At 38.3% G+C, this 19,015-nt stretch overlaps 1 protein-coding gene across 8 annotated transcripts in view; it reads left to right on the plus strand.

Annotated features, from left to right (window-relative positions):
* The window catches only part of LOC105479633 (family with sequence similarity 13 member A), a 377,790-nt gene that overhangs the window by 205,218 nt on the left and 153,557 nt on the right, over positions 1 to 19,015 (plus strand). The window lies entirely within an intron of this gene.

The following is a 19,015-nucleotide window of genomic DNA, read 5'->3' on the forward strand; positions in this document are numbered from 1 at the left end:
TCAATAACAATTGTTTCTATGACACCATGCCTTTTGCAGGAACATAGATGGAGCTGGAGGCTATCATGCCTAGGAAACTAACGCAGGAATAGAAAACCAAATACCACATGTTCTCACTTATAAATAGGAGCTAAATGATAAGAACTATGAACACAAAGAAGTAAACAACAGACATTGGGACCTCCTCGAGGGTGGAGGGTGGGAGGAGGAAGAGGAACAGAAAAGATAAGTGTCGGGTATTGGGCTTAATACCTGGGTGATGTACTGATATGTACAACAAACCCTTGTGACACATGTTTACCTAGTAACCTTCACATGTACCCCCAAACGTAAAATAAAAAATTTTGAAAAGAAATATATAAAAAGTAAAATGCCAAAATATTTACTATTAAGAAAGAAAAAGGAACAGCCTGGCCAACATGTTGAAACCCCATCTGTACTAAAAATACAAAAAAAATTAGCCAGGATTGGGTGGTGGGCTCCTGTAATCCCAACTAATTGGGAGACTGAAGCAGAAAGAATTGCTTGAACGTCGGAGGCAGAGGTTGCAGCGAGCTGAGACCATGCCTTTACACTTTAACCTGGGGAACAAGAATGAGACTCCATCTCATAAATAAATAAATAAATAAATAAATAAATAAATAAATAAATAAAAATTTTTCTAGCCTCCAACGTAGGAAATAGTCAAGTGCAATAGATCTTCCTAGGGTACCTCTAAGCATGATAGAAATGCATGAGATGCATTTTCCCTTCTGGGCATAAAGTAAAATGTTCAGCTGTAATTTTTTAAAATAAAAATTACTTTATTGATGTTTCATAATTATGAAGTAGCACATAATCAATGGAAAGTATTTACATAAATTTTAACAAGAAAAAATAAGGACTACTATACATATGATAACATAAAGGCATTAATGTGTAAAATTTTGTTTCCTTTAGTAAGAAAAAATCCAAAATGCACATAATTGTTTTGCCAGTTTAAAGAAAAATTTCTTTTTTTTCTTCAACTTTGATTTTAGGTTCAGAGGTACAGGTGCAGGATGTACAGACTTGTTACATAGGTAAATGTGTGCCATGGTGTTTGCTGCACAGATTCCTACCATCACCTAGGTATTAAGTCCAGCATCCATTAGCTATTCTTGCTGATGATGTCCCTCACCCTAAGCTACCCCACCGACAGGTCCCAGTGTGTGTTATTCCCCTCCCTGTGTCCATGTGGACAGCTTCCATTTATAAGTGAGAACATACAATATTTGACTTTCTGTTCCTGCATTAGTTTGCTGAGAATAATGGTTTCTAGCTCCATCCATGTCCTAAAAAGGACATGATCTCATTCCTCTTTATGGCTGCATAGTATTCCATAGTGTATGTGTACCACATTTTCTTTATCCAGTCTATCATTGATGGGCATTATGGTTGATTCCATGTCTTTGCTACTGTAAGTAGTACTGCAGTGAACATATATGTGCATGTATTGTTATAATGGAATGATTTATATCCTTCTGGGCATATACCCAGTAATGGGATTGCTGGGTCAAATGGTATTTCTGGTTCTGGATCTTTGAGGAATCAATACTCTCTGCCACAGTGGTTAAGCTACTTTACACTTCCACCAACAGTGTAAAAGCATTTCTTTTTCTCTGCAACCTCATCAGCATCTGTTCTTTCTTGACATTTATTAATAGCCATTCTGACTGGCATGAAATGGTATCTCATTGTGGTTTTGATTTGCATTTGTCTAATGATCAGTGATGTCAAGGTTATTTTCCTGATTGTTGGCCACATAAATGTCTTCTTTTGAGAAGTGTCTGTTCACGTCCTTTGCCCACTTTTTAATAGGACTTTTTTTCTTATAAATTTGTTTAAGTTCCTTGTCGACTTGATGTCAGACCTTTATCAGATGAATAAGTTGCAAACATTTTCTCCCATTCTGTAGGTTGTGTGTTCACTCTGATGACAGTTTCTTTTGCTGTGCAAAAGCTCTTTAGTTTAATTGGATCCCATTTGTCAATTTTTGCTTATGTTGCAATTGCTTTTGGCATTTTCATCATGAAATCTTTGCCCATGCTTATGTCCTGAATGGTATTGCCTATATTTTCTTGTAAAGTGTTTACAACAAATGTAAAACCCAAAACTATAAAAATCCTAGAAGTCTTCAATCTATTTTGAGTTAATTTTTGTATAAGGTGTAAGGGAGGGGTCCTGTTTCAATTTTTGGCATATGGCTAGCCTGTTCTCTCCGCACTATTTATTAGAGAATCATTTTCCCATTGTTTGCTTTTGTCAGTTTTGTCACAGATGAGATAATTTTAGGTGTTCGGTCTTATTTCTAACTTCTCTATTCTATTCCATTGGTTTATGTGTCTGTTTTTGTACCAGTACCATGATGTTTTGGTACCAGTACCATGCTGTTTTGGTTACTGTAGCCTTGTACTATAGTTTGAAGTCAGGTAGCATGATACCTCCAGCTTTGTTCTTTTTGCTTAGGCTTGTCTTGTATGTTTGGTTCCATATGAATTTTACAATAGTTGTTTTCTAATTCTCTGAAGAATGTCAATGATAGTTTAATGGGAATAGCATTGAATCTATAAACTACTTTGAGCCGTATGACTATTTTCATGATACTGATTCTTCCTATCCATGAGCACGGAACGTTTTTATATTTGTTTGTGTCCTCTCTGATTTCTTTGAGCAGCGGTTTGTAGTTCTGCTTGAAGAGGTCCTTTACTTCCCTTGTTAGCTGTATTCCTAGGTATTTTATTCTTTTTGTAGCAATTGTGAATGGGAGTTCATTCATTATTTGGCTCTGTTGTTGGTGAATAGGAATGCTATGATTTTTGCACATTTCTTTTGTATCCTGAGACTTTGCTGAAGTTGCTTATCAGCTTAAGAAGCTTTTTGGGTGAAATAATGGAGTTTTCTGGATATAGGATCATGTCATATGCAAATAGGGATAGTTTGACTTTCTCTCTTCCTATTTGAATACCCTTTCTTTCTTTCTCTTGCCATATTGTCCTGACCAGAACTTCTAATACTATGTTGAATAGGAGCGGCGAGAGAGGGCATTCTTGTTTTGTGTCAGTTTTCAAGGGGAATGCTTCCAGCTTTTGCTCATTCAATATGATATTGGCTGTGGGTTTGTCATATTATTATTATTATTTTGAAGTATATTCCTTCAATACCTAAAAACTTTTATTCAAAGTTTTTAACATGAAGTATGTTGAATTTTATCAAAGGCCTCTTCTGCATCTATTGAGATAATCAAGTGTTTTTTTTTCTTTAATACTGTTTATGTGATGAATCACATTTACTGATTTGCATATGTTGAACCAACCTTGCATCCCAGGGATGAAGCTGACTTGATCATGGTGCATATGCTTTTTGATGTGTTGCTGGATTTTGTTTGCCAGTGTTTCATTGACAACTTTTGCATCAATGTTCATCAGGGATATTGGCCTGAAGTTTTCTTTTTTTGTTGTATCTCTGCCAGGTTTTGGTATCAGGATAATGCTGGCCTCATACAGTGAGTTAGGGAGGAGTCCCTGCTTTTCAATTTTTTGGAATAGTTTCGGTAGAAATGATACCACCTCTTCATTATACCTCGGGCAGAATTCAGCTGTGAATCTTTCTGGTCCTGGGCTCTTTTTGTTTGTAGGCTATTTCTTACTGCCTCAATTTCAGAACTCATTATTGGTCTATTCAGAGATTCAGTTTCATCCTGTTTCAGTCTTGGGAGGGTGTATGGGTCCAGGAATTTCTTCTAGATTTTCTAGTTTATGTGCATAGAGATGTTTGTAGTATTCTCTGATGCTTGTTTGTACGTCTGTGGGATCAGTGGTGATATCTCCCTTGTTATTTCTGATTATTTGATTCTTCTTTCTTTTTTTCTTTATTAGTCTAGCCAGTGATCTATCTAATTTTTTCAAAAAAGCAGTTCCTGGATTTGTTGATTTTTTTGAAGGGTTTTTCATGTCTCTATCTCCTTCAGTTCCTCTCTGATAGTGGTTATTTCTTTTTTTCTTCTTTTTTTTAAATTTATTATTATTATTATACTTTAAGTTCTAGGGTACATGTGCATAACGTGCAGGTTTGTTACATATGTATACTTGTGCCATGTTGCTGTGCTGCACCCATCAACTCATCAGCACCCATCAACTCGTCATTTACATCAGGTATAACTCCCAATGCAATCCCTCCCCCTTCCCCCCTCCCCATGATAGGCCCCGGTGTGTGATGTTCCCCTTCCCGAGTCCAAGTGATCTCATTGTTCAGTTCCCACCTATGAGTGAGAACATGCGGTGTTTGGTTTTCTGTTCTTGTGATAGTTTGCTAAGAATGATGGTTTCCAGCTGCATGCATGTCCCTACAAAGGACACAAACTCATCCCTTTTTATGGCTGCATAGTATTCCATGGTGTATATGTGCCACATTTTCTTAATCCAGTCTGTCACTGATGGACATTTGGGTTGATTCCAAGTCTTTGCTATTGTGAATAGTGCCGCAATAAACATACGTGTGCATGTGTCTTTATAGCAGCATGATTTATAATCCTTTGGGTATATACCCAGTAATGGGATGACTGGGTCATATGGTACATCTAGTTCTAGATCCTTGAAGAATCGCCATACTGTTTTCCATAATGGTTGAACTAGTTTACAATCCCACCAACAGTGTAAAAGTGTTCCTATTTCTGCATATCCTCTCCAGCACCTGTTGGTTCCTGACTTTTTAATGATCGCCATTCTAACTGGTGTGAGATGGTATCTCATTGTGGTTTTGATTTGCATTTCTCTGATAGCCAGTGACGATGAGCATTTCTTCATGTGTCTGTTGGCTGTATGAATGTCTTCTTTTGAGAAATGTCTGTTCATATCCTTTGCCCACTTTTTGATGGGGTTGTTTGTTTTTTTCTTGTAAATTTGTTTGAGTTCTTTGTAGGTTCTGGATATTAGCCCTTTGTCAGATAAGTAGATTGCAAAAATTTTCTCCCATTCTGTAAGTTGCCTGTTCACTCTGATGGTAGTTTCTTTTGCTGTGCAGAAGCTCTTTAGTTTAATTAGATCCCATTTGTCAATTTTGGCTTTTGCTGCCGTTGCTTTTGGTGTTTTAGACATGAAGTCTTTGCCCATGCCTATGTCCTGAATGGTACTACCTAGGTTTTCCTCTAGGGTTTTTATGGTATTAGGTCTAACATTTAAGTCTCTAATCCATCTTGAATTAATTTTCATATAAGGAGTAAGGAAAGGATCCAGTTTCAGCTTTCTACTTGTGGCTAGCCAATTTTCCCAGCACCATTTATTAAATAGGGAATCCTTTCCCCATTTCTTGTTTCTCTCAGGTTTGTCAAAGATCAGATGGCTGTAGATGTGTGGTATTATTTCTGAGAGCTCTGTTCTGTTCCATTGGTCTATATCTCTGTGTTGGTACCAGTACCATGCTGTTTTGGTTACTGTAGCCTTGTAGAATAGTTTGAAGTCAGGTAGCGTGATGCCTCCAGCTTTGTTCTTTTGACTTAGGATTGTCTTGGAGATGCGGGCTCTTTTTTGGTTCCATATGAACTTTAAAGCAGGTTTTTCCAATTCTGTGAAGAAAGTCATTGGTAGCTTGATGGGGATGGCATTGAATCTATAAATAACCTTGGGCAGTATGGCCATTTTCACGATATTGATTCTTCCTATCCATGAGCATGGTATGTTCTTCCATTTGTTTGTGTCCTCTTTGATTTCACTGAGCAGTGGTTTGTAGTTCTCCTTGAAGAGGTCCTTTACATCCCTTGTCAGTTGGATTCCTAGGTGTTTTGTTCTCTTTGAAGCAATTGTGAATGGAAGTTCATTCCTGATTTGGCTCTCTGTTTGTCTGTTACTGGTGTATAAGAATGCTTGTGATTTTTGCACATTAATTTTGTATCCTGAGACTTTGATGAAGTTGCTTATCAGCTTAAGGAGATTTTGGGGTGAGACAATGGGGTTTTCTAAATATACAATCATGTCATCTGCAAAGAGGGACAATTTGATTTCTTCTTTTCCTAACTGAATACCCTTGATTTCTTTCTCTTGCCTGATTGCCCTAGCCAGAACTTCCAACACTATGTTGAATAGGAGTGGTGAGAGAGGGCATCCCTGTCTTGTGCCAGTTTTCAAAGGGAATTTTTCCAGTTTTTGCCCATTCAGTATGATATTGGCTGTGGGTTTGTCATAAATAGCTCTTATGATTTTGAGGTACGTTCCATCAATACCGAATTTATTGAGCGTTTTTAGCATGAAGGGCTGTTGAATTTTGTCAAAAGCCTTTTCTGCATCTATTGAGATAATCATGTGGTTCTTGTCTTTGGTTCTGTTTATATGCTGGATTATGTTTATGGTTTTGCGAATGTTGAACCAGCCTTGCATCCCAGGGATGAAGCCCACTTGATCATGGTGGATAAGCTGTTTGATGTGCTGCTGAATCCAGTTGGCCAATATTTTATTGAGGATTTTTGCATCGATGTTCATCAGGGATATTGGTCTAAAATTCTCTTTTTTTGTTGTGTCTCTGCCAGGCTTTGGTATCAGGATGATGTTGGCCTCATCAAATGAGTTAGGGAGGATTCCCTCTTTTTCTATTGATTGGAATAGTTTCAGAAGGAATGGTACCAGCTCCTCCTTGTACCTCTGGTAGAATTCAGCTGTGAATCCATCTGGTCCTGGACTTTTTTTTCGTTGGTAGGCTATTAATTATTGCCTCAATTTCAGAGCCTGCTATTGGTCTATTCAGGGATTCAACTTCTTCCTGGTTTAGTCTTGGAAGAGTGTAAGTATCCAGGAAATTATCCATTTCTTCTAGATTTTCTAGTTTATTTGCGTAGAGGTGTTTATAGTATTCTCTGATGGTAGTTTGTATTTCTCTGGGGTTGGTGGTAATATCCCCTTTATCATTTTTTATTGCGTCTATTTGATTCTTCTCTCTTTTCTTCTTTATTAGTCTTGCTAGCGGTCTGTCAATTTTGTTGATCTTTTCAAAAAACCAACTCCTGGATTCATTGATTTTTTGGAGGGTTTTTTGTGTCTCTATCTCCTTCAATTCTGCTCTGATCTTAGTTATTTCTTGCCTTCTGCTAGCTTTTGAATGTGTTTGCTCTTGCTTCTTTAGGTCTTTTAATTGTGATGTTAGAGTGTCAATTTTAGATCTTTCCTGCTTTCTCTTGTGGGCATTTAGTGCTATAAATTTCCCTCTACACACTGCTTTAAATGTGTCCCAGAGATTCTGGTATGTTGTATCTTTGTTCTCATTGGTTTCAGAGAACATCTTTATTTCTGCCTTCATTTCGTTATGTACCCAGTAGTCATTCAGGAGCAGGTTGTTCAGTTTCCATGTAGTTGAGCGGTTTTGATTGAGTTTCTTAGTCCTGAGTTCTAGTTTGATTGCACTGTGGTCTGAGAGGCAGTTTGTTATAATTTCTGTTCTTATACATTTGCTGAGGAGTGCTTTACTTCCAATTATGTGGTCAATTTTGGAATAAGTGCGATGTGGTGCTGAGAAGAATGTATATTCTGTTGATTTGGGGTGGAGAGTTCTATAGATGTCTATTAGGTCTGCTTGCTGCAGAGATGAGTTCAATTCCTGGATATCCTTGTTAACTTTCTGTCTCGTTGATCTGTCTAATGTTGACAGTGGAGTGTTGAAGTCTCCCATTATTATTGTATGGGAGTCTAAGTCTCTTTGTAAGTCTCTAAGGACTTGCTTTATGAATCTGGGTGCTCCTGTATTGGGTGCATATATATTTACGATAGTTAGCTCTTCCTGTTGAATTGATCCCTTTACCATTATGTAATGGCCTTCTTTGTCTCTTTTGATCTTTGATGGTTTAAAGTCTGTTTTATCAGAGACTAGTATTGCAACCCCTGCTTTTTTTTGTTCTCCATTTGCTTGGTAAATCTTCCTCCATCCCTTTATTTTGAGCCTATGTATGTCTCTGCATGTGAGATGGGTCTCTTGAATACAGCAGACTGATGGGTCTTGACTCTTTATCCAGTTTGCCAGTCTGTGTCTTTTAATTGGAGCATTTAGTCCATTTACATTTAAGGTTAATATTGTTATGTGTGAACTTGATCCTGCCATTATGATATTAACTGGTTATTTTGCTCGTTAGTTGATGCAGTTTCTTCCTAGCCTCGATGGTCTTTACATTTTGGCATGTTTTTGCAATGGCTGGTACCGGTTGTTCCTTTCCATGTTTAGTGCTTCCTTCAGGGTCTCTTGTAAGGCAGGCCTGGTGGTGACAAAATCTCTAAGCGTTTGCTTATCTGTAAAGGATTTTATTTCTCCTTCACTGATGAAACTTAGTTTGGCTGGATATGAAATTCTGGGTTGAAAATTCTTGTCTTTAAGAATGTTGAATATTGGCCCCCACTCTCTTCTGGCTTGTAGAGTTTCTGCTGAGAGATCTGCTGTAAGTCTGATGGGCTTCCCTTTGTGGGTAACCCGACCTTTCTCTCTGGCTGCCCTTAAAATTTTTTCCTTCTTTTCAACTTTGGTGAATCTGGCAATTATGTGTCTTGGAGTTGCTCTTCTCAAGGAGTATCTTTGTGGCGTTCTCTGTATTTCCTTGATTTGAATGTTGGCCTGCCCTACTAGGTTGGGGAAGTTCTCCTGGATGATATCCTGAAGAGTGTTTTCCAACTTGGTTCCATTTTCCCCCTCACTTTCAGGCACCCCAATCAGACATAGATTTGGTCTTTTTACATAATCCCATACTTCTTGCAGGCTTTGTTAATTTCTTTTTCTTCTTTTTTCTTTTGGTTTCTCTTCTCGCTTCATTTCATTCATTTGATCCTCACTTGCTGACACTCTTTCTTCCAGTTGATCAAGTCGGTTACTGAAGCTTGTGCATTTGTCACGTATTTCTCATGTCATGGTTTTCATCTCTTTCATTTCGTTTATGACCTTCTCTGCATTAATTACTCTAGCCATCAATTCTTCCACTCTTTTTTCAAGATTTTTAGTTTCTTTGCGCTGGGTACGTAATTCCTCCTTTAGCTCTGAGAAGTTTGATGGACAGAAGCCTTCTTCTCTCATCTCGTCAAAGTCATTCTCCGTCCAGCTTTGATCCGTTGCTGGCGATGAGCTGCGCTCCTTTGCAGGGGGAGATGCGCTCTTATTTATTGAATTTCCAGCTTTTCTGCCCTGCTTTTTCCCCATCTTTCTGGTTTTATCTGCCTCTGGTCTTTGATGATGGTGACGTACTGATGGGGTTTTGGTGTAGGTGTCCTTCCTGTTTGATAGTTTTCCTTCTAACAGTCAGGACCCTCAGCTGCAGGTCTGTTGGAGATTGCTTGAGGTCCTCTCCAGACCCTGTTTGCCTGGGTATCAGCAGCAGAGGCTGCAGAAGATAGAATATTGCTCAACAGCGAGTGTACCTGTCTGATTCTTACTTTGGAAGCTTCCTCTCAGGGGTGTACTCCACCTTGTGAGGTGTGGGGTGTCAGACTGCCCCTAGTGGGGGATGTCTCCCAGTTAGGCTACTCAGGGGTTAGGGACCCACTTGAGCAGGCAGTCTGTCCCTTCTCAGATCTCAACTTCCATGTTGGGAGATCCATTGCTCTCTTCAAAGCTGTCAGACAGAGTCGTTTGCGTCTGCAGAGGTTTCTGCTGCTTTTTGTTGTTGTTGTTGTTGTTGTTGTTTGTTTCTGTTTTTGTTTTTGTTTTTTTTTGAGACGGAGTCTCGCTCTGCCGCCCAGGCTGGAGTGCAGTGGCTGGATCTCAGCTCACTGCAAGCTCCGCCTCCCGGGTTCACGCCATTCTCCTGCCTCAGCCTCCTGAGTAGCTGGGACTACAGGCACCCGCCACCGTGCCCGGCTAGTTTTTTGTGTTTTTTAGTAGAGACGGGGTTTCACCGTGTTAGCCAGGTTGTTGTTGTTTAGCTGTGCCCTGTCCCCAGAGGTGGAGTCTACAGAGACAGGCAGGTTTCCTTGGGCTGCTGTGAGCTCCACCCAGTTCGAGCTTCCCAGCAGCTTTGTTTACCTACTTAAGCCTCAGCAATGGTGGGCGCCCCTCCCCCAGCCTCGCTGCTGCCTTGCGGTTGGATTGCAGACTGCTGTGCTAGCAATGAGGGAGGCTCCGTGGGCGTGGGACCCTCCCGGCCAGGTGTGGGATATAATCTCCTGGTGTGCCCGTTTTCTTAAAGCGCAGTATTGAGGTGGGAGTTACCCGATTTTCCAGGTGTTGTGTGTCTCAGTTCCCCTGGCTAGGAAAAGGGATTCCCTTCCCCCTTGTGCTTCCCAGGTGAGGCGATGCCTCACCCTGCTTCAGCTCTGGCTGATCGGGCTGCAGCAGCTGACCAGCACCGATTGTCCGGCACTCCCTAGTGAAAGGAACCCAGTACCTCAGTTGAAAATGCAGAAATCACCGGTCTTCTGTGTCGCTTGCGCTGGGAGTTGGAGACTGGAGCTGTTCCTATTTGGCCATCTTGTTCGATAATGGTTATTTCTTATCTTTTGCTCACTTTGGGGTTTGTTTGCTCTTGGTTCTCTAGTTTTTTAGTTGTGATGTTAGGCATTTAGTGCTATAAATTTCCCTCTTACCACTGCTTTAGCTGAGTCCCAGAGATTCTGGTACATTGTTTCTTTCTTCTCATTAGTTTGAAATAACTTACTGATTTCTGCCTTAATTTCATTATTTACCCAAGTGTCATTCAGGAGCAGGCTGTTCAATTTCCATGTAGTTGTGTGATTTTGAGTGAATTTCTTAATCTCGAGCTCTAATGTGATAGCACTGTGGTCTGAAAGACTGTTATGATTTCAGTTCTTCTGCATTTGTTGAGGAGTGTTTTACTTCTGATCATGGAATCAGTATTAAAGTAAGTGCTGTGTGGTAATGAGAAGAATATATATTCTGTTTTTTGTTGGTAGAGAGTTCTGTAGGTATCTATCAGGTCTGCTTGATCCAGAGCTGAGTTCAGGTCTTGACTGTCTTTGTTAATTTTCTTTCTCAATGTCTAATATTTTCAGTGGGATGTTAAAGCTCCCACTATTATTGTGAGGGAGTCTAAGCCTCTTTGTAGGTCTCCAAGAACTTGCTTTATGAATCTGGGTGCTCCTGTATTGGGTGTATATATATTTAGGATAGTTAGCTAGTCTTGTTGACTTGAACCGTTTTCCATTATGCAGTGCCCTTCTTTGTCTTTTTTATCTTTGTTGGTTTAAAGCCTGTTTTGTCAGAAACTAGGATTACAACCTCTGCTTTTTCTGTTTTTCATTTGGTTGGAAATTTTCCTCCATCCCTTTATTTTGTCCCTATGTGTGTCTTTGCACAGGAGACAGGTCTCTTAAAGACAGCATACCCATGGGTCTTGACTCTATCCAGCTTGCCATTCTGTGTCATTTAATTGAGGCATTTAGCCCATTTACATTTAAGATTAGTATTGTTATGTGTGAATTTGATCCTATCATCGTGATGCTGGCTGCTTATTTTACAGACTTTTTTATGTGGTTGCTTTATAGTATCACTAATCTGTGTACTTCAGCATGGTTTTGTATTGGCTGGTAACAGTTCTTTTCCATATTTTGTGCTTCCTTCAAGAGCTCTTGCAAGGCAGGCCTGGTAGTGACAACTTCCCTTAGCATTTGCTTGTCTGCAAAGGATCTTGTTTCTACTTTCGTTATGAAGCTTAGTTTGGTCAGATATGAAATTCCAGGTGGGAAATTCTTTTCTTTAAGATGTTGAGTATAGGTACCCAATCTCTTCTGGTTTGTAGAATTTCCACTGAAAGGTCCATGGTTAGTCTGATAGGCTTCCCTTTGTAGGTGACCTGGCCTTTCTCCCTGGCTGCCCTTAACATTTTTTCTTTCATTCTGCCCTTGGAGGATCTGATTATTATGTATCTTGGGGTTGTTCTTCTCATGGAGTATCTTACTGGGGTTCTCTGGATTTCCTGAATTTGAATGTTGGCCTGTCTTGCTAAGTTGGGGAAGTTCTCCTGGATAATATGTGTTTTTCAGCATATGAAGTATGTTTTCCAACTTGGTGCCATTCTCCTCATCTCTTTCAGGTACCCTAGTCAGTTATAGGTTTGACCTCTTTACATAATCCCATATATCTCAGAGGTTTTGTTTATTCATTTTTATTCTTTTTTCAGTATTCTTGTCTGCCTGTCTAATTTCAGAAAGGGAGTCTTCAAGCTCTAATATTGTTTCCTCCACTTGGTCTGTTCTGCTATTGATACTTGTGATTGCATTGTGAATTTCTTGTATTGTGTTATTCACTTCTATCAGGTCAGTTATGTTCCTCTCTAAACTGGTTATTCTGGCTATCAGCTCCTGTATTGTTTTATTATGACTCTTAGCTTCTTTGCAGTGGGTTACAGCATGCTCCTTTAGCTCTGTGAAGTTCTTTATTACCCATCTTCTGAAGCCTACTTCTGTCAATTCAATCATCTCAGCCTCCACCCAGTTCTGTGCCTTTGCTGGAGAGGTGTTGCAGTCATTTGGAGAACAGACACTCTAGCTTTTTGAGTTTACAGCATAGAAAAACTTCTTTAAACCAAAATGTTTCGACAGCCGGGCGCGGTGGCTCACGCCTGTAATCCCAGCACTTTGGGAGGCCGAGGCGGGCGGATCACAAGGTCAGGAGATCGAGACCACAGTGAAACCCCGTCTCTACTAAAGATACAAAAAATTAGCCGGGCGCGGTTGTGGGCGCCTGTAGTCCCAGCTACTCGGGAGGCTGAGGCAGGAGAATGGCGTGAACCCGGGAGGCGGAGCTTGCAGTGAGCCGAGATCGCGCCACTGCACTACAGCCTGGGCGACAGAGCAAGACTCCGTCTCAAAAAATAAAAATAAAAAAAAATAAAAAATAAAATAAACCAAAATGTTTCACGAGGATTTGATCATTTGTTTGTCCACCCAGAAAAGTATATTAGTTTTATAGCCCGACACTTTTCTAATCTTTAATCTTTTCATTTGAAGAGAATGCCTACTTACTAAGTATATATAATACTCCTAACTAGCCACCATGACATTTATTTATTTATTTATTTATTTATTTACTTACTTACTTACTTACTTACTTTCTTTCCATAAGTTTTTGGGGAACAGGTGATATTGGGTTACATGAGTAACCCAATAGTGGTGATTTGTGAGATTTTGGTGCACTCATCACCCAAGCAGTATACACTGCACCCAATTTGTAGCCTTTTTTTCCCTCAACTCCTTCCCACCCTTTCCCCAAAAGTCCATTGTATCATTCTTATCCCTTTGCATCCTCAGAGCTTAGATCCCACTTACAAGTGAGAACAATGTTTGGTTTTCCATTACTGAGTTACTTCACTTAGAATAATAGTCTCCAGTCTCATCCATGTTGCTGTGAATGCCATTAATCCATTCTTTTTTATGGCTGAATAGTATTTCATCATACACACACACATACCCACACACCAATCACAGTTTCTCTACCCACTCATTGATTGGTGGTCATTTGGGCTGGTTCCATATTTTTGCAATTGTGAATTGTGCTGCTACAAACATGCATGTGAAAGTATCTATTTGGATAATGACTTCTTTTCCTTTGGGTAGATACCCCGTAGTGGGATTGCTGGATAAAGTGGTAGTTCTGCTTTTAGTTCTTTAAGGAGTCACCACACTGTTTTCCGTAGTGGTTGTACTAGTTTATGTTCCCACCAGTGGTGTAGAAGTGTTCCCTTTTTACCACATCCATGCCAACATCTATTTTTAAAAATTTTCTTGTTATTAGCCACCATGACATTTATAGAGCTACGTTTTTTCCAGTTCTAAGACAATATATTCTCCAAACTTTTTTGAATTCACTGCAGGCCAAATTTTTAAAAACTCTATTTTCTGATTTTAATAGGAAGTTACTATAAAGATAATTGTAATTTTATTTTCAAAGACAATTCAAGAGCAGCACTGAGCTATTACTTAGTGTTTAATTTATGGCAAGAGTATATGGTTTATTTTTAAAGAAATAAAAATATCTTTCCTAAAACTTACTATACTTTGATTTTTTTCTGGAAAATTATTTCAGCTGTCTATTATGGTTTCCTTTCTTGACTCAAACTATTTTTTATGTCTTTTTAACTAAAATATTTGCATGTCCAAACTTATAGATGATTAATTCAAATGTGTAGTAAAAATTTGGTTTACTGTACAATTAGTAAATATTCAGTGTCAAAAATATACTCACTAAACAAATGCATTTTGAGAAAATAACGTGGGATTTGAGGAACATTTTTAGGTAACATTTGCTTATTAACTCTATATGTATCGACTCCTTTGAGGTGATGAGACCTTAAATGAATCACTTCCTAAATGAAATATACTCTTGAAACTGGTCATAAAAATGTTTTGAAGTGATTCTATTACTCTCATGAAATTAGTCCCATTCATAATATGTTATTTATGCAAAGAATCATAATTAATGTGTACTTATTATCCTCCCTTTTATCTATCTGGCTGTATGGTTTATGACCAACTAATTCAATAGAGAAATTACTTCATTGGTTAAGTCTTGGTTTGTGACTAGTTTCTTTGTGGTGTTACATGGATAAGTTTAAGTTTACATGAACAAATAAAACTCCACTTAGTGTAGGGTGATAATCTTTGTAATATCAAATCTCAGAAATGAGGCAGAGCCTGTGAACTATAAGAGATTATTAAGGTACTAACTCTGTCACCAAGATTTTATCTTAAAATCTTGTTTTTCTCCAGTTGATCTTTGAAAACTAAATCTGAGAACACCTTCAAAATACGGTTAGTGTGCCCTTTCTAGGGTGACTTAGTGAGCTGTGAGGGTGATGCATATCCTTGGTATTAATGGTACTCCAGTTGGCCTCCATTGCTGTCTTTCTCAACATCTCTAGTTACAGCTGTATTTGCCTTGGACAGTTAAGTATTTCCGATCCCTATATGGGCTAGAGATGTAAAATGGTAATCCAGAAATGGCTTATGTTCATTAGCTCTGGAGATGTCTCTGTCATCTAAGCCATCTGTCTGTACATGTGTTCCCTCTGCCAGCTGGTGTCTCTGCTCTTGAGCAATGAGAAGTGTTTATTTATTTTCCTTAGGTAGGAAAGCCACATCTTATTTTGAGTCCAGGATGAAAAAGATGATACCTCTATTACACAGTGCCATGGCACTTCTGGATGAGTAATGATTCCCAGCCCTGCTAGCTCAAGGACGTACTCGTATAGCTATTCCATGCCTAATACTGCATAGACTGTATATGCCAACAGATAATTGGAATGGATGACACAAAAGAGAACATCAAATAGATTTTTAGATAAAGAGGTATAGAATATAGAAAGACATAGCTCCTTGTAACACAGTATAGTTGTTTGGAGAGGAGACAAAGTTTTCTTCTACCAGACAGAGGTGCTATGGCTCTAAGCCTCACAACCCATTTACTTTGCTCAATATGTAAACCCTGAAGAGGATCCAGTGAACTGAGGGAAGAAAACGAGCTTCCTTCTCTTTTCCCTTGGGGTATGCTCTAGACTTCACACTATAGTTGCTGCGTTCTTAACCTTACCAAAAAACTCAAGGTAGGTCATTGTATGAGGATAAATATGAGGTTTATTCAGTGCTAGTATGAAGGTATAAAATAACCAATGATCTATTTCCATTTTGACTTTTATCAGGGGATACAAAATGTACTAATAAATTAAAATTATAAGCACATGATAGTTTTGGTTAGTTATTCTCCTAATGCTTTCATAGATGTTTCTTTTATTAAACAGAGTCATATTAACTATAAAATGTGGGATAAAGATAGTGTAGTTGTCAAGCAAACAGTTATAGTAGAAGCAACTGTTAACTTGCTTTTCTTTTCAAAGCTTAATGTTTCAGGAACCATGAATCATTTAAGAAGAGATTTTATTCCATAATGAGATGAGATGTCACAGTTATTTTTTCTTTTTTTTTTTTTTTTTTTTTTTTTTTTTTGAGACGGAGTCTCGCTCTGTCGCCCAGGCTGGAGTGCAGTGGTGCGATCTCAGCTCACTGCAAGCTCTGCCTCCCAGGTTCACGCCATTCTCCTGCCTCAGCCTCCGAGTAGCTGGGACTACAGGCGCGCACCACTACGCCCGGCTAATTTTTTGTATTTTTAGTAGAAACGGGGTTTCACCGTGTTAGCCAGGATGGTCTCGATCTCCTGACCTTGTGATCCGCCTGCCTCGGCCTCCCAAAGTGCTGGGATTACAGGCGTGAGCCACCACGGCTGGCGTTATTTTTTCTTTAATGTTTTTAAAAATGCCTGTGCAAAGTCAACCAGATACTTAAAATAATACAAGGTTTTGAGAAAAGTTAGTGACCATTATAATTTTTTAATATACAGTTCATAAAATAACTTAATAAACATTGAATTTTACCAAGTTTCCCAGTTATTTTAAAATCAGTGTTAATGGGCATGCATACATTTTACGTTTCTTTCATTAACATATACATTATAATTAGTATTCTGCTTTTTCCAGTTAACATTATTTACGTTATAGGTTTCCATGCATCAACCTATGATTATTGTTTTAGTAAAAGTAATAGTATTAGTAGTAATAGAAATAATACTGGTGATGATGATAACTAACATCAGTCAAGTGCCAAGTGTTGTACCAACTACTTAATGTATATTATCTCATCTAATAATCATAATATTTAATGTGTTGTCATATCATATTTAGCCATTTTGAATATTTGAGACTTTCTAAGTTATCATTAGTATAAAAAGCACAGCTATGTAAGTGATAATAAAGAATAACTTTTGAATATGGAATAGTATTATTTTCTTAGATTTTATTACCTATAGTAGAATTAAAGGATATAAGTAGCTTTATAATTAAAGGATATGACTGATGTATCCTAATGTACCATCTTTACTCTCTCATTTTAACACTATTGAAAAATTAAATTAGGCCAGGTGCGGTGGCTCATGCCTGTAATTTCAGCACTATGGGAGGCTGAGGTGGGTGGATCACTTGAGGCCAGGAGTTCTAGACTAGCCTGGCCAACTTGGCAAAACCCTGTCTCTACTCAAAATACAAAAATTAGCCGGGCATGGTGGCACATGCCTGTAATCTCAGCTACTCAGGAGGTTGAGGCACGAGAATTGCTTGAACCTGGGAGGCTAAGGTTGCAGTGAGCCGAGATCGCCACTGCACTCCAGCCTGAGTGACAGAGTGAGACTCTGTCTCAAAAAATAAAAATAAAAATAAATTAAAATTAATACTTATCACTTCCATGCATGTTATTATAAGAACACTGCATATCTATATATCTATACATTATATATGTTATAGTTTTGCAGGTTTTAAAACATCATATAATAATAATACACAGTGTGTTGCCTTCTGTGGCTTCCTTTTTTTTCTGTTCAATATGCTGTCAATATTAACTTTCGGTAAGAATATGGTTGTTATCCACATGTTCTCACTCATAGGTGGGAACTGAACAATGAGATCACTTGGACTTGGGAAGGGGAACATCACACACCGGGGCCTATCATGGGGGGGGGGGGAGGGGGGAGGGATTGCATTGGGAGTTATACCTGATGTAAATGACGAGTTGATGGGTGCTGACGAGTTGATGGGTGCAGCATACCAACATGGCACAAGTATACATATGCAACAAACCTGCACGTTATGCACATGTACTCTAGAACTCAAAGTATAATAATAAAAAATAAATAAATAAATAAATAAATAAATAAATAAATAAATAAATAAAAAAGACTATACATTAGGCACAGTGTACACTGCTCAGGTGATGGGTGCACCAAAATCTCAGAAATCACCACTAACAAACTTTTCTATGTAATCAAATACCATCTGTCCCCCCAAAACCTAGTGAAATAAAAATAAATAAAAAATAAATTAAAAGGGGTAACAGCTTGGAATCACAGATTTTCTTTAAAATATCCCTGTAAATAGGCTTTATGAGAGCCAACTGGTTATAAGCTAATTAGTTAATACTAAGATTTCATGACCTTTCTGCTCTAACTCGGTGTTTTCTTCATTGTTTAGTGGCTTGTTCTGTGTAACTTTTTTTTTTTTAACTCTTAAATAATGAAACACTAGTTGGGGGAAGGAGGCCAGGTAGTGGTAGTTATCTATAGTTTATTTGTTCCCAGCCTAATTCTCTAACCTTGACTTCACTGGCTGCAGCAAAATAGGAAGGCATGTGTATGACAGAGGAGACCTAATAAGCATTTTTGTGTCTTGCTTCAATTGCCTCCAAATTATGGGAACACATTCTATGACTCATAACAGAAAGAACCCACAAAATCTGATACGTAGATATATCTACACTTGGGGTAGATATTGTTCTAGGATTTGGGACAGCAAGAAAGAATTAGAGCCTAAAATGATCAGGAATAATAATTCTGGGATCCCTAGAATTTCTAGTGTCTAGAGTTCTCTGTACTTCTTAGTCTGCCTTTTTTCTTCCCTTTCTCCTTAAGGAATTAATTCAATTAGAGATTGCTCAATATAGACTATAATAATTCATTTTTGGCCTTTAAATATGTTGGAGAAAAAAGAAATGAAGGGATTCCATTTCACTGACACTGCCATGTTAAATAAATGCCTGGTGACTGGTGCTATAAAAAAAAAAAAAAAAAAAAAAAGAATATGGTTGTTATTCTAATTTGTCCCCAATACTTAGATTGTCTCCAATATTTAAGTCACTTCCAATAGTTTGCTATTACAAACATTTTTAAGTGAATAATTTTCACGTGACTCATTCTATGCACATGTGGAAATATTAGATCGTAAGCATGTGCATCTTTAACTTGTCAGGATGTTACAAATGCTCTCTTAGGATGCTACATCAATTTACATGCTAACACCTGTATATGATTGCTTCCATTTTTCACATCCTCACCAGTCCTTGGTAATAGGAGTTTTTGTTACTATTTTTCGTCTACCTGATGGTTATAAGATGCATCTTCATCTTGCTATTGCCTTAATTTGGATTGCGCTAATTTCTAGTTGCGCCAGAGACACTGAATATCCATGTGTTTTCCAGCCCCTTTGCAG

The sequence above is a fragment of the Macaca nemestrina genome, chromosome 3 (genome assembly GCF_043159975.1).
Source record: "Macaca nemestrina isolate mMacNem1 chromosome 3, mMacNem.hap1, whole genome shotgun sequence".
Classification (NCBI taxonomy): Eukaryota; Metazoa; Chordata; class Mammalia; order Primates; family Cercopithecidae; genus Macaca; species Macaca nemestrina.